At 45.9% G+C, this 23289-nt stretch overlaps 1 long non-coding RNA gene across 1 annotated transcript; it reads right to left on the reverse strand.

Annotated features, from left to right (window-relative positions):
• Positions 1-16857: 16857 nt before the first annotated feature.
• LOC143269734 (uncharacterized) lies at positions 16858-20386 on the reverse strand. Its single transcript, XR_013046374.1, has 2 exons — positions 18071-20386; positions 16858-17349 (listed from the first exon to the last, which is right to left on the reverse strand). It is a non-coding gene; the product is annotated as an uncharacterized LOC143269734 (long non-coding RNA).
• Between the last annotated feature and the right edge of the window lie 2903 nt (positions 20387-23289).

Below are 23289 nucleotides of genomic sequence, written 5' to 3' on the forward strand. Positions count from 1 at the left end.
TTGTCTGTGGCGTTTGATTTCCTAAGGACATTTTCATACAAGTATATAATGTTGTAACCTCCAACGCAGCCTTCCGGTACACAGCCATCATTAAAGGAGGGTGCAGGACAGATGGTCTGGCAGTTTAGCAGATAAAGTATACTGAGTCCACAGTTCTGTATAAACTGCCCGATTATATATAGCTCAATATTGCCCGCTGTGTGTGTGTGTGTGCGCGCGCGCGTGTGTGTGTGTGTGTGTGTGTGTGTGTGTGTGTGTGTGTGTGTGTGTGTGTTGGTGGAGATCCAGCTTTGCAACCCTAGGGAAGTTTGGTACCATTGAACAGTGTCTTCAGCCCTTCCATCCATCCTAGAGTCACCCTTCTTGTCCATTCTAGAGAGTATGAAGGGGTCAGCCCCCCAGGTTGCTCCTCCACCCCACCCCAGCTTGCTCCTCTCAGATTCTTCCACTGATGGGGACTGTGTAGTGACTCTCCTGCACCAAGGTTGCAGCTCCCTCTTTCTGGAAGAAGAATCCTTCCCTCTCCAACACATCCTCATTCCATGCATGGCCCCACATTGGCCTCTTGCGTCCTCTACCGACATCCCACACTGCCCTCTGCAGCTGGACACATAGGCTTCTATTCCCTGCCCCATGGTCTTCTCGGTCTTGAAATTAGCAAGCTTCGGATCTTGGGATGCAGACGATGGAATACAGGAAGATAATCAGATTTTCATTATTCTTGATAACAAGGCCACAGGTCCTCTGACAGTATGCCAATGTAACCTACCTTATATTTATTTTAGCCTACACTGTCTCTGAGCCCAGGGGGTTGGTGGGGTAGAGAGCACTAGCCAGTACATAATGATTGCCCAGTGTGCTGCTGAAGTACCCGGCAGCAGCTACCTTGCCTTGCCCCTCAAACATGGATATAATGCTGGTCAGACAGTTGTTAAATCAGGAAGTACAATGGCTGAGATGACTTTGGACAGATTTTATTGTGAGCCTTAGACCACGTCTAGTAGGCAAACATTGTCTTTACCTACAACTGAAGGTTCACATGCAGGATATATTAAGTCTTATTCATATAAACTTACCTCGTAGTGATTATTTAGCCTGCAAGTCATTAGAATTTCCTGAAAAACATTGTAAAGGTAGCCAGAGTCTGGGAAGCCAGTGAAAGGACACCTATCATGGGCACAGTTCCATCTCCAGCACAGAACACACACACACACACACACACACACACACACATACACACATACATATACACATACACACACATATACACACATACAGACACACACATCAGAACACACAGATACGTGTTTTGTGTAGTATACAAATAACTCTTATAAATAAATGAGAAATAGATTATTAACCATGTATGGTGATACACACCTGTAATTTCAGTACTTGAGGCAGGAGAAACATGAGTCTAACGACAAATTGAACCGAAAGACCCTGTTTCAAAAAGAAAAGAATATCCTCTCTCTCTCTCTCTCTCTCTCTCTCTCTCTCTCTCTCTCTCTCTCTCCTCTCCTCTCCTCTCCTCTCCTCTCCTCTCCTCTCCTCTCCTTCCAGCCTTCCCAGCCAATATGAAGTGGACTGCCTGCTCCATCATGTCCTTCCTGCCATGATGCACTAAACAACCATGAGCTGAAATAACTCCTCACCCTTTAAACAACTTAAAGTAACAAAACCCAACAGAAAACGGGTGCTTCTGTGAGGTCATTCTGAGTACCCTGTGGGTCAGAAGCCCGTTGGAGTAGGTAGTTTGTGGGAGGAATTTAGAAGCATTTAAGGAGAAGGAGGCTAGAGAAGCCTCAGAACGATGTAAGTTCTGGAACTCACTCAGAAGGATGTGGTGTCAATAGACGTGTGCACAGTAAAGATGGTTTCTCATGAGGTTTTAGGTAGAAATTCAAATTGAGAATTGGGCTGGAGAGAGGCCATGGGTACTAGATTATGGCAAAGAACTTGGCTATATTTTATGCCTATCTTGAGCCTTTCAGGGAAGTTGGGTTTAAGGTTGATGGACTAGGGAGGCTGTGGTGGTCTGAATGAGAATGGCCTCCATAGACTCATAGGGAGTGGCATTATTGGAGATGTGGCCTTGTTGGAGGAAGTGTGTCACTGGAGTGTGGACTTTGAGGTTTCAGATGCTCAAGCCAGGCCTAGTGGATCACAGTCTCTTCCTGACACCTGCTGAAAAACTGATCCAGATGAAAAACTCTCGGCTCCTTCTCCAGCACCATGTCTGCCTGCATGCTGCTATATTTCCCACCATGATGCTAATGGACTAAACCTCTGAACCTGTAAGCCAGCCTCAATTAAATGTTTTCCTTTAAAAGAGTTGTCATGGTCATGGTGTCTCTTCACAGACAGAGGTTGAGTTTAAAATTGATAGACTGATTGATCTGGCAGGAAATTTCAAGACAATCCAGCATCCAGGCTGTGGTATATTTATCACAGGCTGTTTTTATCCAAAAAGATCAGACTGTCTTTAAAATCAGTGGTGAAAGGATTGAAAAACTTACCAGAAACAGGCAGTTCACACACTCATTTATACAAAAATTCAAAATAAAAGTGTGTGTGTGTGTGTGTGTGTGTGTGTGTGTGTGTCTGTCTGTCTGTCTGTCTGTCTGTGTAAAGCCCTTGCATTGTTTAAATTCACCTTTAACATAAGCATGTATTACTGGGCATGGTTGTTTTTCAGGACTGAGGACTGAACCCAGAACCACATGCCAGACAAGGGCTCTGTTCCCAAGCTACACTCCCAGACCCACTGTACTTTATTAAAAACAACAGTAAAGTCATGTTATTGGGTTCTTCCCTAGAGAAAGTGGATGTCAGTCTCTGGGGACAGAAGGCAGGAATTTACGAGTCAAAAAAGAAATGCAAGCAGCATGTGGCAGTGCAGACTATAATCTCAGCACGGAAGAGGCCAAGGCAGGAGGATTGCCCCAAACTATTGCCTACCTAGTGCCTCCAGGCAGCCAGGGTTAGAGAGAGAGAGAGACTTTGTCTCAAAACAACAAAACAAAACATGGGGTGGAGTGGGCCTGGAGGGATGGCTCAGCCATGGCAGCCACAGGTAACTTGAGCTGCAAGGATCCAGCATCCTCTTCTGGCCCCCAAGGACAACAGATGTGCAAGAGGTACACAGACATAAAGGCAGGCAAAACACCCATAAATAAGTAATAAAATTAAAACTAAAAAACAAACAATGAAAACGAAACAGGGGCTTTATAGACACTCATAGAAAAACAAATAAATAGTTTAAAAATAATAAAGTCTTTAAAGAGAGAGTAAAGTAATAATAATAATAATTTTTAAAAGGCCATGTAAGGATGGGAAATACACAGGGCACCTGGATTCTGTACATTGCTTTGTTGACTTAAAAAAAATTTTTTTTTTTTTCGAGACAGGGTTTCTCTGTGTTTTGGTGCCTATCCTGGATCTCACTCTGTGGACCAGGCTGACCTCGAACTCACAGAGATCCACCTGGCTCTGCCTCCCAAGTGCCGGGATTAAAGGCGTGTGCCACCACTGCCCGGTGACTTTAAATTTTTTAAGTGCTGATGAGCAAAGGACAAACACTGTGCTGGGGGAGAGGTTATGCCTTTGTTTCCATAGGAAACAAAAAGCAATGGATTTCTTCAAAATTAATAAAGAACAGACTTGATTTGAGAAGACCTCCTGAAAATCTTGACTATAAACATAAATTTAAAAAAATAAGAAAAACTACAAGAGAAGTGATGTATATGCTGATCCTTTGATATGGGAACAGCTCTGAGACTGAATGAGATGTGATAAATCTTGTTGGCCTCAGAGTTCTCATGACAATTTGATTATACAGTCCAGATTTATAAAGTTAGCAGATGCCTTTGACCTGCTTGAACATAGAACAAAAAAATCGTCTTTAGAAGACTGTGCACATTGCACATTTTATATTCGTGTTAATGCAGATATATATGTTACCTTTAAAAGTTTGTGTTTTCAGGAAAAAAAGAACCAGACACTAATAAAAGACAAGTAGTCCAGGTGATCCAGGCTCTCAGAATGCCTCTGTTGCAGTTTCCTTAAAAATCTACATCCAGAATAATTCAAAGCTGCTACCTGAGATGGCCCAGCCTCAGAGACTATCCTAGCCAAAGCTGCAGATAAGCATTACTTACACATTACACAGAGACTGGACAACAAATGTTATGGCTAGCTCTCCCAGGACTTGATCATTATCCTAATTTTCTTAGGGTCTCCTAAAGATGCTGTCACCTCCCTCCCCCCAGACAACAGGAAGCAGTCTAGAGAACATGATGCCCACATTCTCAAAGGTGGGGTGGGTGGTTTTGGTCATTCAGGGTTATGGATGTTTGTCGTCCTTTAGGGGATGGCTCAGTAGTTATGAGCACTTACTGGCCCTGCAGAGTCTCATTCCCAGCACCCCATGGCAGCTCAAAACCAGAGGTAACTAATTTCATGGATCTGGCTCCCTCTTCTGGCCTCCATGGGTTCCTGCATGTATGTGGTGCACATAATGTAACACAGGTGAACACATACACATAAGTAAACATTTTTTTTAAAGTAAGAACTCTGGTTCCTGCAGAAGGACAGGGATGAATACAAGCCTAGAGCATCTCAAAGTGCTGAACATAATGGAGAGTTGGAAAACAGTGATGTGCGCTGGCCCATGGCCAGAGTGAAATGAATGACAGAGGACTGGATTACAGCTCAAGGCATAATACACACACACACACACACACACACACACACACACACTCACACTCACATTCACACACACACATACACCAGCCCCCCACCCACCCACACACACACCAGCCACACACACACCAGCCACACTGGAAAATTAAGACACATCTCTTTCACAGAAGAATTCCAAAACTGCCAAGTACTTTGCACAGATGCCCCAGTGTCCGGTGCCCAGGAACAAGGCTTAGTTCTTGCCTCCCCTTCAGCCGTGGCTTTCGCTTCCAAAAAACGCAGCATCAGAGGAGAGGCCAGAGCGAGCTTACAGTGGAGGAGCTTGGTGACCAAGGGTAGCTTCCGTGATGGTGTGCCAAGGCACATGTGTGTGCTTTGGCTGGGAGGAGGCTGCTGGACTTCCGTGGTATTGCTCCCTACCCCGGACTGCAGTCCCACCATGAACAAAATACCAGATCAATCCAAGTAGAGAAGTATTTTACCAGAAACATAGCAAGAATTTTCAAAGCTGTTAGGGTTCTGATGAACAAAGGAACTCTGAGAAACAGTCACTGAGCAGAGGGAACTAAAGAGACAGGATGGCTAAAAGTGGGACCCGAGGCAGAAGAGGCAGTTAGTGGAAGACCTGGTGAAATCCAAATCAGCATAGAGGCTGGTCAACCCCGGTACCAGAAGCGGAGCTCTGGGAGGCTCTGTGTAGACAGCTGGGCTCCAGGCTCCTGAGAAGTGCACAGTGCAGCTTCTCTCTGGGGGCAGTGAAACCGCCGGGGTTCCTTACTCCTGACACCCCACCGTGGGAATTCCCAAGGAGTAGCCCGTGGTGGGTTTGGGGATATGCTTTGGTTTTACTTTATTTTAGGAAGGGTTTCATGTAGCCAAGGCTGGCCTGGAAATCACTGTGTAGCAGAGGATAGCCTTGAACTTCTGGTCCCCGACTTCTCTTGAGTGCTGGGATTGTAGGCATGTGGCACCACATACAACATGAGTAGTCTGGGGGCTTGAACCCAGGCTTTTGCACATGCTAGACAATCAGTCTACCAACTAAGCCACATTCCCAGCCTTATTCAGCAGGGTCTCTGTGTACTCCTGGCTGTCCTGGAACTCACAGAGATCCTCCTGCCTCTGCCTCATAAGTGCTGGGATTAAAGGTGTGTGCCACCATGCCTACCCCCCCCAGCTTATTCTTTAATTAAAAGGTATTTATAAGTTCTTTAAGGATTTCATACAGTGATTCTTGATCATATTCACCCCTCTCCCAGCTCCTCCCAGATCTGCTCTCAGTCCCCTCCCGACCCACCAACTTTATGTCCTTTTGTAGCTGGAGTTTTCCTGCCTTGCCCTCAGTCAGGACAAATCTCTGTCACCCTCCAGTCCCACAGCCACTCAGACCCAACCAAGTAAACACAGAGACTTATATTGCTTACAAACTGTATGGCCGTGGCAGGCTTCTTGCTAACTGTTCTTATAGCTTAAATTAATCCATTTCCATAAATCTATATTTTGCCACGTGACTCATGGCTTACCGGCATCTTCACATGCAGCTTGTCATGGTGGCGGCTGGCAGTGTCTCCCTCTGTCTTCCTTTTCTTTCTTTTCTCCTCTCTGTTAGTCCCGCCTATACTTCCTGCCTAGCCACTGGCCAATCAGTGTTTTATTTATTGACCAATCAGAGTAATTTGACATACAGACCTTTTCCTACCTTGCCCACAGCCAGGACAAATCTCTATCACCCGCCAGTTCCACAACCACTCAGACCCAACCAAGTAAACACAGAGACTTATATTGCTTACAAACTGTATGGCCGTGGCAGGCTTCTTGCTAACTGTTCTTATAGCTTAAATTAATCCATTTCCATACATCTATACCTTGCCACGTGGCTCATGGCTTACTGGCATCTTCACATGCAGCTTGTCATGGCAGCGGCTGGCAGTGACTCCTTCTGCTTTCCTGTTCTTTCTTTTCTCCTCTCTGTTAGTCCCGCCTATACTTCCTGCCTAGCCATGGGCCAATCAGTGTTTTACTTATTGACCAATCAGAGTAATTTGACATACAGACCATCCCACAGCATCCTTTCTTTATTTTTACCCATTTGGTCTAATCTGTGTTGGGCATACATACACGGGTGTGTGGCTTTTCATGGGAGTGTGGCACATACATGGGTGTGTGTCCTTTCACGGGAGCATGGCACATACACAGGTGTGTGGCCTTTCACGGGAGCATGGCACATACACAGGTGTGTGGCCTTTCACGGGAGCATGGCACATACATGGGTGTGTGGCCTTCCACAGGAGCGTGGTACATACATGGGTGTGTGGCCTTTCATGGGAGTGTGGCACATACATGGGTGTGTGGCCTTCCACAGGAGCATGGTACATACATGGGTGTGTGGCCTTTCACGGGAGCATGGCTCATACATGGGTGTGTGGCCTTCCATGGGAGCGTGGTACATACACAGGTATGTGGTCTTTCATGGGAGTGTGGCACATACATGGATGTGTGGCCCTCCACGGGAGTATGGTACATACACAGATGTGTGGCATTCCACGAGAGCGTGGTTGACCTACCAGTGGCAACACTCAAGGCTGATCTCCCATCTGTTTGTCTCCTTTCCTAACATTCTTGGCCTAAGACAGAGGAGCTCTGCTAGCTACTGTCCTTGACTTTCCCTTTCTGTCAGTTTTGGAGACTCATCCATTCCCATGGTTTGTGCTGTTATTCGACATAATTGGGTCAGTTTGGTGTCCAGCACAAAGGACCTCATCCAGCTGGATATCCACAGGCCATCACACCCAGATGTGGATGTGCAAAGAAGAATTTGACACTTGTCTGTGACTGACAGCTTGGAGAACTCCATGTGTCAGCCTACTGTGGCTATAAGAAGTCATCTACACCTCCTAAAAGTAGCATTAATGTCCAAGATGTGTCAGGCAGGGATGTTTTCCTCGGCCGTGGCTGTGGGAGCAAAGCCCTCCTCAGCCATGGCCTTGGGTGGGATGCACTTAAGTCTCCCTCAGGACTGGGCAGCAGCAGCAGCAGCAGCAGCAGCAGCAGCAGCAGCAGCAGCAGCAGCAGCAGAAAGAGTTACATTTTTAGTAAGGTCTAACAGAAGTTCTGAAATATCACCTGGACATACTGTTCTAGAAGCTCGCAGCAGACAATCTACTCATAATCACTCTGCCATCGGTAAGATGTGAGTCCTGCTGAAACAAAAAGCCTCTGAAGATAGAAAGATCATGAACTTCCATTATGTAACATCCCCGGTCTATTTGGGGCACTCAGTGAGTTTCCTAATAGAATTCTTACCACCACTTGACATGTGATGGGTGCAGAGTGAACAAACAGAGAAAATAAGTAATTAATAGGAAGCAGCTGACACACTGTTCTGATCGTCCTGACCTAGAGAAGAGTCTGTTTCCTTTGGTGCTTAATTAATGTTCAGGTCACAGCACATTTTTCAATGCAGGTATACTGAATGACACCTGTGAATTTTTGTCGAATGAGAACCATTTCAAGGTGTGGAATATTTCACAGGAGGCATCCTGGGCTTCCACTTCTCCTTGTTCATGGCTCCTCTCCCCAGGACCTCTCCTCAAACCAGCCTGCAGCTTGCTGCCACCTGTTTCCCTGCCCCTGCCCCTGCCCCAAGCATGTACTCTTGGCTAGCCTTCTCTAGCCTTAGTTCAAAGATTATGTCTGAGTGTGGTATCATGTATGCCTGTAGTCAGCACGTTCAGGAGGCTCAGCCAAATGGATCAAGAGTTCAAGACTAGCCTGGATGATGTGGTCAGGAACATGAAGCTGATAGATGATAGATAGACAGATAGACAGACAGACAGATAGAAGATTATACATAGATGGTAGATAGATTAGAGATATATAGATAGATGATACATACATAGATGGTAGATAGATTAGTGATATATACATAGATGATACATACATAGATGGTAGATAGATAGATAGATAGATAGATAGATAGATAGATGGTAGATAGATGATAAGTAGATAAATGGATGATAGCTAGGTAGATAGATGGTAGAGAGCTAGATGGACAGAGAGAGAGAGAGGGAGAATAGTGAGAACAGCAAGAGCAGAGCATAGGCTAGCCAGGTTATAAGAAGGATGAACAGCTGGGAGGGAAGTGCATGAGCTGGAGGGAGTTTAGGGTAGAGGAGGAGGTGAGAAGGGCTTTCTGTGGGATGTCGTGTATGCTGTGAGTGTGTGTTGCTCTGATTGGCTGATAAATAAAACTCTGATTGGCCAGTAGCCAGACAGGAAGTATAGATGGGATTGGTTGATAAATAGAACTCTGATTGGCCAGTAGCCAGACAGGAAGTATAGATGGGGCAAGCAGATGAGGAGAATTCTGGGAAGAGGAAGAGCTGAGTCAGGGAGCACGAAATCTGGCAAGGGACACCGAGGTTAAACAGCACTCTAGACACCCAGTTTCAGTTGCAGGGAAGCAGCTCTCTTTATTCGTACCAACATGGGTTTATATGCCCCTCTAACAGCAGGAGTCAAGGAATGGTTACACTGTATCTGTAGGCAAGCCTGACACTGTTTTCCAAACAGGAAAAACCACAGGGGAACTGAACCCCAGCACCCTCTGGAACCCAAATGCACATTTTCCACACAAACAACTTAACTGGGACAGGACAAAAAAGGGCCTTTAAAATTAAGGCAGCAAACTTACTGGAGCCGACAAAGAGTTGCCAGCCAGACACAGAGGAAGCAAGATGTCAAGGCAGAACTAAGAAAAGGTACCAAGCCACGTGGGTAATATAGGTAAGAATTATGGGTTAATTTAACTGTAAGAGCTAGTCCGTACTAAGCCTGAGCTAATGGCCAAGCAGTTATAATTAATATAAGCTTTTGAGTGATTATTTTATAAGCAGGCTGCAGGGCCATGACACTGCAGGGGGACCAGGCAAGACCCAAGAAACCTTCCAACTACAAGGGCTAGGAAGCTAGTGTGGATGTTGAAATGTATAATAGGTGCTTGTGATTCTGAGGGAGCCTGGAGACCAGCATGTGCTTTGATATGATGATAGGCACCACAGGTGGTCGTCCTTCCCTTCTGCCAGAGGTAGGGAAATGACTCCTTTTGGCAGATGGGAGCCAGTTTCACACATTCCTAAGGAATGCTGGCCTTTTTTTTTTTTTTTTTTTTTTTTTTTGGTGCATGGGCCAGGAATTGAACCTGGGCCTCCCACAAAGAATGCTGGCTTTTACCTAACTGCCAGAAATCCTATAGCCCAGGTTGATGTCATTTCTGGATGTTTGGACTGCCTTTTGAAGTTCGGGGAACTGGAGTTTCCTTTGGACCTGACAGTGATGTTCTTGTCCCGTCTAGGGTCGAACACGCACTCTGCATGCTCCCCGCAGTCTCTTATTCTCAGCACTTTGGTAGTACTGAGGCCTTGGGACGACCTCACTGAGGCCATTTCCCATGGCAGCCGCAGCTTCCCAGACAGCACTAATGGGAGAAGGCAGCTCCAGGCTGTCGAGATGACACAGTGGATAATGACGGACTTGATGGCCTGAGTTTATGTGAAATCATTTTTAAAGATAGGGCTGGGGTTGTAGCTTAAGGGTAGAGAACTTGCCCACCACATGTAAGGCCCTGGGTTCAATCCCCAGTATTGAGACAGCAACAGTAAAAAAGCGTAGTTGGGTATGGGGGGCACACACCTTTAACCCCATCACTCTGGGGGCAGAGGCCAGCCTGGTCTGCACCGGGAGTTTCAGGCCAGCCAGGACTACACAGTGAGTAGTATGCAGTCTCAACAACTACACAGCAAAGGTGTTTAAGAAGACAGTTTGGCACCATGTCAAAGGCCTTTTCTGGCCGAGCGGTGGTGGCGCACGCCTTTAACCCCAGCACTCGGGAGGCAGAGCCAGGCGGATCTCTGTGAGTTCGAGGCCAGCCTGGGCTACAGAGTAAGATCCAGGACAGGCACCAAAACTACATAGAGAAATCCTGTCTCAAAACAAACAAACAAACAAAACAAAACAAAAAAGGCCTTTTCTGACCGTTGTTTGGGGTACGCTTCTCCTGCTCCTCTTGTTAATATGGAGCCCAGCCCTTTAAGCCCAGCTTTCTCAAGCCAACAGCTGCTGTTAGGATTCCTTTAACGCTCACAGGCTCACTTCCCGGTTAAACTTCTCCTGAGGAAGTTGTATGTGATTCATGCTTATCAGCTTCTTTTCTCCTCTACATATGATCCTTCCTCCTTGAGACTTAGGTGAATGGCATTTGCCCACACCAGGAAATAGCTGTAATGATCACGATGCAGACCGTGGGGCATTGGTCTTGGAACGATATTATTGTATAGTCATTGTTAAGTTGGACCTGACTGCAAAGATTAAAATCTTACTTTTTTCCCTCATTTTGCTCATGATCTTATGATTCTGATTTGATGATACACTGCACAGTAATGTTCAGTTTTTCCTCTTCTGGCTGGTTTGGTCTCTGTGGTGTCTCTGAAATAATAGGAAAAGTAAGGTCATTGTCACTGTTCAGACTACTGTCACTGTGTATAAGCTCCTTGTAAATGTGGGCAAAAGCACTCAACTCATTTTCACATATAATTCCTTTCAAAGAATTCCTTTGTTCTTTGGGAAATTAAATATTCCCCAAACAAATATATTAAAATGCAAATTAGGAGATGCTTTTTAGAGAACAACAGACCGAAGAATTACATTTCAGATTACCTGTCAATCGAGTCCCCAGTTGTCAATAATTTCTCAGAAGAGCCCAAGATGTTCTCCTCTTCTCTTTATTTATAAATTCAGTGTAAGACTGCAGTGAGACAGACTGATTCTCCTGCTTCACTGTCTAATTTACTTACTTCTTTGGGATAAATGGCATGTAGGACAGGCTGCTGTTCAGAATCCCAGGGCCCTAGAGTAAAAAGCCTTTGCCTGTCTCACAAATGCCAGTTCTGTTTAGACTCAGCGGTGTCGTCCTCAGCATATGCAGCATCCTGCATTCTTCTTCTGCTCTCGTTCCTGTGCTCACTGGGAAGACAGCTCCTTGGACGGCTCTGTGTCAAAACTCGACTAATGTTCCTGCCTGTACACCCTTGTGCAGCATTCCAGTTCATCTGTGTGGCCCCACGCTTCAGTGACAGAATGGAGTTAAGATAAAAATCTGGTCGGTGTGCAGATCCATCCGTGATCTGTAATGCAGGTTATTCAAAGCATCGTGGGAAAGAATATAAATGTCTGCCAAAGGACAGTCACATTGCTGACATGGTGTTGGGTATTTATTTGGGCGGAGTTCCGTTGAGCTCCCAGACCGTTTCCTTCAGGCAAAGGAGGAATTCGAAAGCTAGACGATCAGTCACTTGCTAGGGCCTCTAGCTGGTAAATGTCAGTTTTCCCATGGCTCCCTACCTCGCACCCAGCCTCAGCTCCAGGCAGTTCTCAAGCTGGCTGATATTATGAAGTACAGCCAGCCGATCACATTTAATGGATCCGGTATACCTCTGATAAATTTTTTATTAAAAAAAATCAATGGCTTCACCAAGGCAATAGGATTATCTCGAGTATGAGAGCCTGGGCCACCTAGTAAGGCCTTGTCTAACGAACAAACAAACAGATCGAACCCCCAGAAGACAAAACAGAACAAAATCTAGGGGCGGGAATTCACAGGACGGGTGAACACCTGGTGTGTTTGTTATAAAGAGAAACGCAGACAGCCGTGATGCCGTGCGGTCCGGTCCTTTATCATATGTGCCCGACGCAGGACTGTAGGAGGAAATACATAGAAGTGCCCCTCCCACCCTCTTAGGAGATGATTCCAGACCACAGGTGGGCCGACCCCATATACTCTGTGATTCCGTACATATGCACAGCTGTAACAGCAACAAATAAACACAAAGAGAGGAGCCATTTTCTCTTTTTAAATCATGGCTGCAATGATTATGTGATTATGTTAAGAACTATTTCCTCTAGTTTTACGGTTTTTCACCTACTTAGCAAAAAACCCTTCAAGCCCAACAGAAATGACACTTTCTGCCAGTCTTCACATTCTCCTGTAACCGAGACAAGCCACTCAGAGATCTCACCCTGCTTTTCTCTTGTCTTGTGACAAATTTATTGCTATCTGTCTTAGTTAAGGTTTTTACTGCTGTGAAGAGTCACCATGACCACGGCCACTCTTATAAAGAAACATTTAATAGAGGTGGCTCATTTACAGTGCGGAGTTCAGTCCATTATCATCATGACGGGGAGCATGACGGCCTGCAGGCAGACATGGTGCTGGAGCTGACAGTGCTGTATCTTGTAGGAAACAGGAAACTGACTGACTGTCACACTGAGGGAAGCTGGAGCAAAAAGAGACCTCAAAACCCGCCCCCACAGTGACACACTTCCTCCAACAAGGCCACGCCTCCTCACAGTGCCACTCCCTTCGGGGGCCTCTTCTTTCAAGCCACCACCCACTCTGTCTATCTCTGTCATGATGTCATGGACAGTTGTGTTGGCAGTTTTTTTTCTGTGGTCCTGCATCAATTACCTCATCCAAGGCCCAAGGAAGTCTAAGAATTGTAACACAAATTGCTAAATGGTCTTTTTTTTTTTTTTTTTTTTTTTTTTTTTTTTTTTTTTTTTGGTTTTTCGAGACAGGGTTTCTCTGCGTAGCTTTGCGCCTTTCCTGGAGCTCACTTGGTAGCCCAGGCTGGCCTCGAACTCACAGAGATCCACCTGGCTCTGCCTCCCAAGTGCTGGGATTAAAGGCGTGCGCCACCACCGCCCGGCGCTAAATGGTCTTTTTATAAAAAAAAAACAAAAAACAAAAAACCCTGAACCAGATATTGGGGTTAAATGCTGAAAGATCAGAGAGACAAAGGAACAAGCCATCTCACCAACTCCACGAATCCTCCGACTGAATGCCTCTGAGTCCTCAGCCGAAAACTCTCCTCGCCAAAAGGAACTCTCAGCCAAAAAGCTTTAGTTCCTGTCTCCTCACGCCTTATATATCTTTCTCCACCCAGCCACATCACTTCCTTCCTAGTGCTGGGATTAATTACTGGCATGTGTGCTTCCCAAGCAAAGGCCTGAGATCTCAAGTACTGGAATTAAAGGTGTGTGCCACCACTGCCTGGCTCTGTTTCTCTCCTAGACTGAGTCAATCTCATGTAGTCCAGGGTGGCTTTGAACTCACAGAGATCCAGACAGATTTCTGCCTCCTGAGTGCTAAGATCAAAGGTATGTGCCACCACTGCCTGGCATCTATGTTTAATCTAGTGGCTTGTTTTGTTCTCTGATCTTCAGACAAATTTATTAGGGTAGACAATATATCACCACAAGGAATAGGGCGTAAGAAGAATCTAAGAGCCAAACAATGAGAAGACGTGCTGTGAGACGCTGTCTTCTGGTCACGTCATGGCTGCTGTACCCAGGAGCTCCCAGCAGCAGTGGCCACTTACTGACACCAGACAGAGCAGGTCAGTAGCCCATTGTGGGGGAGGGAAGGGCTCGTAAGGGTCCACTCCTTCCAAAGGAGTAATAGACAGTTAACGGTTGCTAGAAGATGAAAGTCGTGTTCCTCACTGGTATAGACATGGGTAAATTGCTTTTGTTTAAGTACAAAACTGCCTATCCATGCTCATGAAGACAACTCGAATCAAATTCAGTGGATCACTAATAAACAAAGACAAGAACATAAGTGTGGCGGGTACTTACTGGGAGGAGAGGGATTTCTAGGGAGGGGAAGAGGATGATATGGGAGTGTGATTAAAGGCCTATCTATATAGAGATAGAGATGTAGGTATAGGTCTAGATATAGACATGTGGAAGTATAAACAAACTTAAAAAGTAAAGCAAAAGGCTCCACCAAGACTGTCACTTCAATCATTTCCAATTCTCCATGAGGAGAGCTGTCTTTCAGGGTTTTTTGTTTTGTTTTGTTTTTTGCATATAAAGAAACTTTTATAAATGAGTAAGAGGAAACTCACCAATCCAGCAGAGGACCTGAATAAGCAGTTCCCAGAAAAAGAAACACAAATGACTTTTAAAGTGAAGAATGCTTAGACTAGATGATGGTTAGAGGGGAAAATTTAAAGTTGTATAAGAAATGCAATCTGATCCACAGTCTGGCTTGGCCACAAATAATATTTATGTAATATTAATACTCTAAATGTAACAGGCTCAGTGAACAAAATGGACTTGGAATGTTCTAGCTACAGACCTCTCTGTCACTTCAATTCTACAGCCCCACAGTATCAGACTCTACAGCCTTTCTAAGGACTCTTGTGTTATTAATGAATAGTCTCCCCTACCTCCTGGGGAACCCAAAGTCCATTTTAGTCTAATATCCTAACAGCCAGTTCTGATCCAATTTCTACAGCTCCTTCCCATTTGGGCTGACATGACTTCAAGCTTGTGATGGGCAAAAAGTGTGGGGAGGGATGCCAAATAAAATACAGCCTGCCCAACTAGATGCAAATTCCAGAGAGGAACACATACTTTTCGGGGAACCAGGTCCCAAAAAACACACAGGATTATCCTCATACAAAAAAAAAAAAAAAAAAAAAAAGCACCCATCATTTCAAATTAAAAGTTAGCTAGGCCCCCAGGTATTTTTAGACTTATTTTTTATTTTTTAATCTGAGTGTGTGTGTGTGTGTGTGTGTGTGTGTGTGTGTGTGTGTGTGTGCCTGTGCACATGTGTGTATGCCATCTATGTGCAGCTGCCTACAGACAACAGAAAGGATGCTGGTTTCTCTGGAGCTAGAGTTACAGGAAGTTTTGAGCCTCTCACTGTGGGTTTGGAAATTGAATTCAAGTTCTCTGAAGTACTCTTAATGACTGAACCATCTCTTTGTTAGACCTGGCAACCTTGGGCACAGAGTGAATGTCCTTACACGCCATCTCCCTCACTGGGCTGTCTGTGATGCTCCAGGATGAAGACATGGAAAGGTTGCACATAATGGCATTACGAGCTCTTGACTTGCATGGCATCATCTGCCATGAGTGCCTTCTGGGAAGGTGTCATGTGAGCAAGGCTGACTCACAGGACCTGAGTGGTGACTGGGGATATTTTAGGTGTATTGACCAGAGCCCTGGCTTGTGGAAGACTCTTTGTGGGAGTCTCTTTTCACCCTTCTGGATGGCATTGTCAATGGTGTGTGTGTGTGTGTGTGTGTGTGTGTGTGTGTGTGTGTGTGTGTGTTGAAAGCTTTCTTCTACAGGCTCTGACCCACAGAATACTATACTTCTTCTCCACTTCACCTTGAAAATCCTGCCCTGCCCCCACTCCCCGCCGCCCGAATCTCCTGCTCTACCAGTCTCTAGGTGTGAGTCCTCCCAAACACCTGGTGAGACACATTGGTCTTTAGGGAGTCCCTGGGGAGCTCACTAAATTGGCCTAAGACACACGAGAGGTGGTCCTCTCCCATCCAGTACTAAAAGTAGAGAGGAGAACCCAACACCGATGACACTGTCCAGAGCAAAGCCATTACCTTCTCCCTAGAGCCCCAAGAAATTCTCAGTCACCTCCTTTCTGGACAAGAGGTACGAAGTGGCCTTGGCTAGGATACTACTTGGGGGCCATTCCTTTGCAAACCCTACGTGGATGGTGAAAAGTCTCTGCTTAGGATAAGAGGGTTCTTTATGCCTATTGTTTCCAGCTTTGGAAACTTCATTAACTCTCAGAGGCATAAAAGTCTATTTTAACTGTCTATTACATAACTAAGATGGTTCTATAATTATATTGTGAAGATGATAAAAGAGAAAGTGTTCATGGGGGGGTAGGACTGTCATAAACCAAAACTTTCAGTTGTCATAACACAGAGGCAGAAGGAAGTATCCCAAACTGAGATTTCACAAAACAGATGTATAAGCACAGGAGTTACAAACGGGGAAACAAATACCAGTAGGAAGAACCCAAAATTGAAAATATTTGCCTTTAGGGCTGGAGAGATGGCTCAGAGGTTAAGAGCACTGGCTGTTCTTCCAGAGGTCCTGAGTTCAATTCCCGGCAACCACATGGTGGCTCACAACCATCTAGAATGAGATCTGGTGCCCTCTTCTGGCCTGCAGGCAGAACACTGTATACATAATAAATAAATAAATCTTAAAAAAAAAAAAAAAAGAAAAAAGAAAATATTTGCCTTTAAAAAGTAGAACTGGGGACTGAAACTGAACTGAGGATAATTTTTTATTATAAGCACTTTAGAATTAATTTTGACAATGTATCATTTTGATTGTCATCAAACATTTGAATGATAAATTTTGCAGGTCCTGCAAATTAGTATACAATCAATAAAAAGGAAAAGGAAGGGATTTCCTGGGACTGTACCTTAGTGGTAGAGCACCTGTTAGCATGTGTGAGTCCCAGGGTTCGATCCCTAGTACTCTCTCCCTTCCCCCTACAAGAAGGTTGTGGTGGTTTGGAAGAAAATGCCCCATAGGCCCGTGGGGAGGGGCACCATTAGGAGGCATGGCCTTGCTGGAGGAAGTGCGTCACTGGAGACAAGCTTTGAGATCTCAGATGCTCAAGCCAGACCCGCGTGCATTCTCCTCCTGCTGCCTGTGGATCTGGATGTAGAACTTTCAGCTCCCTCTCCAGCGCCATGCCGGCCTGCACAAGGCCATACATCCCACCATGACGATAACTTCTGAATTGTAAGCCAGCTCCTTATAAAGGAAAACATGGTGTCTCTTCACAGCAATAGAAACCCCAAGACACAGATCTATGAAATAACAATCTCTAACATTTATACAGTATTTTATGCTAATTAGTTGTAATCTCAAATTCTGGACCCATGGTGAAGGGGCTCTGACCGTTTGAGCTTGGTAAGCATGGCTCTGGCAGGCCTTGCCCTTCTCCCCGATTCCCTCTGCCTTGCTAAAAACCATTTAGATTACATTCCTAAAGTTAACCACCAAGGTCTATTCCCTTATTTGGCCACTTCCTCCTCCTGAGGCTGACCACCAACGTCCAGTTATCAAAGTATTGAAGTCCAGCAATCAAAAGCCCCCTTTGGCTCACCTAATTAACATGCCCAATGAAAAGGAAACACTTCATCCTACCCTGGGGGCTTCCCGTGTTACCAATATAAGCTGCCATTTTCCTGTGTGCCATGTGTCTCCCCTCTATCTAGAGGAAATTCTTTGTCTCTCTGGGACAAACACGCCTCCTCCTGTCCCCTGGTCCCCTCCCCTTCTCCACTGTCCTCTACCTCTGTCTCTTATTCCCCTCCCTCTGTCCCTCTGGGGCAAATAAATCTCCTTTGTGCTGAGGACGTGGCCTTGGGAATCCTGAGGAGACACTTTCTTTTCCTTTCAAGCAGACTCACTGAATCTAGGTGGATTAGCATCCTAGGGCTCAGTGGCTAGGCCAAGAGAAAGCGATTACCACCATTCTGTAGGCTGGAAGTCAGCAGTCCAAGCGTGGGCGAGATTGTGTTTTCTCCGAGAGAGCCTGAGGGAAGAGAGAGCTCCAGGCTTCCAGCTTCAGGAAGTGCCAAAACTTGCTTGGCTTGCAGCAGCGTAACTCTGCTCTTCACAAGGGTTGCTCTCTGAGTGCATGTTTATATCTCCATGTTCAAATAGTCCCCCTTTAAATTTCTTAAGATTAGTTCATTTATCTCGTGAATGTTGGGGCGGGGGTGGAGGTGGGGGGGCACGTGTATGGAAGTCAGAGAATTGATGGAAGTCAGTTCTCTCCTTCTTCTCCCATGTGAGGTCCAGGCATCAAATGTGCATGTCAGGCTTGGCGGTGAGTATTTTCACTCACTGAGCAGTCTCTCCAGCCTAGTCACCCCCTTTTAATAAGGAGCCAGATATACCATACGTACTACAGCTGACCCTAACAACTTGACTACAGTTTTTGAAAACTTTATTTTGAAATAGATTAAAATTTTGAGCTATTAGAAGTTAAGATATTGACACACCTTTTTTGAGGAATACAATTTAACCCATAACCCCATGCAAGGACTCAAGGAAGCAGACAATATCGTATGTGAGAATGCTAGAACACAGAGAAATTAAGTAATTCTCCCAGAAGACAAGGCTAAGAATTGGTCGCATTGGAGTTGAAATCCAGCAAGCCTGATGTCCAGATCCTGAGTTCCTAACAACTAGATCCACACTCCAGGAAGCAGACAAAGCAAGAAGCATAGCGAGAGTGTGATATTATTGGTGTGAAAAGAAATGGAGGGTTGGGGGGCTGGAGAAATAGCTCGTCAGTTAAGAGTACTGGCTGCTCTTCCAGACGACCCAAGTTTGCTTCCGGGTTCCCAGCACACGGCAGCTCACAACCATCCCAGCTGCAGTCCCAGGGGATCCGAACTCTCCTCTGGCCTCTGTGGGCTCCAGGCAAGCACACGGTACACAGACATCCATGCAGGCAAAACTTCCAAAATAGGCGATAAAAGTAAACAAATCTTTAAAAACAAACTAGGGATGAAGAGGCTGAGGCACAGCTCTGTGGTAGAGCATTCATCCCCCAGACATACCCAAGGCCCTGGGTTCGACTCCTACCACCAAACCAAACGAACTGCCCACAAATATCTACTGAGTATTTGCAACATGTCACGAGCTGCTCTGGGTGCTGAGGACAGGATGGTGATAAGGAGATCCTGTCCTCAGAGGACGTCCAAGGACAGCGACTCTCTCCCACACCAGGGTCAGATAAGTACATGCATACCCAAAGAATCAAATGCCATAACCTGGTTCCGATAAGAGGTTGGACAACAAGATCCTCCACACTGCAAGGTCACTCTGTCCTTTATCATCACAGCCTCCCAAGTACCCGTTCCAAGGCCGTGAGCAGACCAAGGGAGGATCAAGCTTGCCACCTCTCCCATTTCACTTTGCCATCTCTGACAACATTCACGCTTCCCAGATCAATGCAGTGGATACAAAAACAGACAAACAGACACAGCTCTCTCCTCAAAGAGAACAAGAACTGTTCTAGAGCCAATATGACTGACTGAGGCCCCTAAGAAGATGGAGGTAAATTACCCCGATGTTATGTTCCTGTGCGGAAGCAATTCTCTGAAGTTCTCTATTTGCAGAACAAAGACAGTCACAAATCGAGGCAATTTTAAAATACATTGATGGGTACATCAGAGAAGCAGGTGGCAGCCAGGCAGATGTGCCCCAGATGTTATCTGTTAGGGGTGCTCTTAGCCCTTGAATTGGCGTAAAACAGAGTTTTGCTACGTTAATATCTTCCAAAGATTTTTTTTCCTTAAATCTATTTGTCAGGATGTTAGTTCTGTTACAGAAGGAGACAACGAATAGCTCTTTGAGAGGCTAAAAATAGACCAAAAGAAATAGCAATCAGGCTATTAGATCAGCAGCATTCCCAACTCGCCATCATCACTGGAGTTTTTATGAGTCTATTAGCCTATGCAGACAGCTTCTGTCCAGGAATTCTCCTTAGCACTCACTGCTTCCTACATCATTCCCTCCCCTGCCTACCCCTACTGAGAACTCTATACTCCAGCATGGACACTGCCCCAGTACCCCGAACATAAGGGCCAGTCTGGGTGGCTTAGAGCTCTTCTGAAGGTTCAAACTATGGAGACAAATGGCATCTCAGCACAGAGATAAGTCAGGACTGGAGATAGAGTTCAACAGGCAGAGTGCTTGGCTGGTCTGCATGGAGCTCTGGGTTCCATCCCCAGAACTGTATAAACCAAGTGTGGTGTGCAGGTCTATACTCCAGCCTGTGGGAGAAAGGAGGCAGGAGGGTCAGAAGTTCAAAGTCAAGCTTCGTTACATAGTGAGTTCCAGGCAAGCCTAGACTACATGAGACCCTCCCTCAAAAATGAGAGAGAGTCAAAAATGAGATGAGGGAGGGAGGGAGAGAGAGAGAGAGAGAGAGAGAGAGAGAGAGAGAGAGAGAGAGAGAGAGAGAGAGAGAGAGAGATGGCTCAGTGGCTAAAAGCTTGGTGCTCTTGTAGAGAATTCAGGTTCAGTCCCCAGCACCCACACAGCTCACAACTGTCCAAAACTTCAGTTTCAGAGGATCTGACACCCTCTTCTGACCTCTTTGGACATGAATATATGTGTATGCATGTGCTATACATATGTGTAGTGGAACACTCATACATACATATTTTTTTTTTTCAAGAAAAGAAAGAGAATCAGAATGGAGCATCCTCATCCTTGTTCCTCACCTTTCTTCTCCAGTGGCACCCAGATCCTGTGGCTGTAAAGAGGAAAAGGGGTGTAGAGTAAGCCAGGGTACCCCCTCTTCTCAAAGACATCACAAGACATACCAAGCAAGACATCACACTTCTCCCAAGTGGAATTCTACCTCCAGCTTTCAGAAGAATTTTTTTTCCTTCCTACCACCAACACAAGGGAAATGTGAGTTTAAGCTACGTCTTCTGCTTACTAAATGCTGATTTCTGTGTCCTCCTGTCCAGCAGAGCCAGTCAGCATGACTGCACAGAGCGTCTCCCTGACTTTACATCCCATCTTTACAAAGGTAGCATTGGGATGAGGCTGTGCCTAGCTGGAACACATACAGTGTGAAGAGCAGAGCCTGGCTGTGATGGCTGTGAGCACTCAGGAGGTGCTGGGAGTGTCCCAGCCTGACACCAGAACAGTGTCAGTGTCATTGCAAAGGACCACAGAAACTAGGCTGGGCCTGGTGGTTATGCCTCCAACTCCAGCACTTGGGAAGTTGAGGCAGGAGAATGGCTAGTCTGGCCTACATGAGAGACACCATCTCAAAAATTTATTAATTAAGAAAGTAAGTAAGTAATCAAAATAACACCTACTTCTCAGTTGGAGACCAGAAGCTGGGATCTTCAAGGCCAAGCTCCCTCTGGCAGCTCTAGGGAAGAATGCCAGCTTCTCTCACTGGTGTCTAGTGGTTCCAAGCACTCTTCGCTATTCCTTGGTTTTTTGTCCCACCCCCCAAACTCTAATTGAGTCATCGCGTGGCAAGGTCTTCCTGGTGTAGATCTGTGTCTGTCTGTGTTCTACCACAGAACTACGCCCCCATCCCCCACCCTTGCGTTTCTTATAAGGACACTGGGTCTCTTGGCCTTAGGGTCCAGCCTGATCTAGTGCAACCTCCTCCTAACTAATTACATACAGAATGGTCCTCTCTCCAAACAAGGTCACAGTCTGAAGTTCTGAGTGGACATGATTTCAGGGGAGCCAAGAGAGAAACGTGACTTGCTGTAGACACACCGGCTTCAGGGACTGAGTCTGGGCGAATGGCCACACTTGGCTTCTTTCCTCAGCGTGAATATGCAAGAGTTCACTAGAAAAGAAACGGAAGTCAGGAGTCGTGAATCAGCCTTGTTTCACCGAGGCAGTACAGAAGATGGGGGTAAACACATGGGCCCTCCGGCACTGGGCTTGGGTGGGAGTATAAGTGAACTTACAAGATGACGCTGGTAACTCTTGTAGGTTATTTGTGTATGTTTTCTTTTTGTTGTTGTTGTTTATTTTTTTTTGTTTTTTCAAGGCAGGGTTTCTCTGTAGTTTTGGAGCCTGTCCTGGATCTCACTCTGTAGACCAGGCTGGCCTCGAACTCACAGAGATCCGCCTGGCTCTGCCTCCCGAGTGCTGGGATTAAAGGTTTGCTCCACGACTGCCCGGCTTGTATGTTTTTATATGTGTGCAGATTAGCATGCACATGTGTGTGTGTGTGTGTGTGTGTGCGTATGGAGGCCAGAGGACAGCCTAGCTGTTGTTCCTCAGACACCATCCACCTTGGTAGATTTGTTTTGTTTGAGGAAGGGTCTCTCCCTAGCCTAGAACTTGACAAGTAGCCTCCCCAGAACTGAGATTCTAAGCCAATATGCTTGGCTTCTGCTGCCCCCTCTCCACAACAGAGTCTCACTGTGTAGATCTGGCTGGCCTGGAACTCACAGAGATCTTTCTCCCCCTGCCTCCTGAGTGCTGGGATTAAGGTGCATACCACCACATCCAACATCAAGCTCAGCCTTTAAAAAAACTTTAAAATACGTTTTATTTATTTAATTCAATTTGTTTGTGTGTGTAGTGCGTGCATGTGTGCTTGTGTGTGTGTGTAGTGCATGCATATGTGTGTGTGTGCGTGCGTGTGTGTGTGTGTGTGTGTGTGTGTGTGTGTGTGTGTGTGTTTATACACCGTAAAGGACACTTGCAGAAATTTGTTCGCTCTTTTCACCATGTGGATCCTGGAGATCAAACTCAAGTTGCCAGCTTGGCTATAAGTACCACCTCCCTGGCCCCCACGTCCCACTTTTTAAAATGTGGGTTCTGGGGATGGATTTAGGTCCTTGAAGTTGCAGGAAAACACTTTTCCACCTGAGCCGTTTCCCTAGCCTTCTCATAGGTTATCGCAAAAATCAAAATCCATGATACATGTCACACCCCAGACATGCTCGAGCATGCTGGCCACACTGGAAGGGTTGCCCTTGTTGATACATGTCACACCCCAGACATGCTCAAGTATGCTGGGCACACTGGAAGGGTTGCCTTGTTGATACATGTCACACCCCTAGACATGCACGAGCATGCTGGGCACACTGGAAGGGTTGCCCTTGTCATCATTAGAGTTTCCTTTCAGCCGGTCACAGGATGTAGAGTCATCCTGTAGGACGCTCATCTGCAGTGAGT

Source organism: Peromyscus maniculatus, chromosome 20 (assembly GCF_049852395.1).
Source record: "Peromyscus maniculatus bairdii isolate BWxNUB_F1_BW_parent chromosome 20, HU_Pman_BW_mat_3.1, whole genome shotgun sequence".
NCBI classification, from domain to species: Eukaryota; Metazoa; Chordata; class Mammalia; order Rodentia; family Cricetidae; genus Peromyscus; species Peromyscus maniculatus.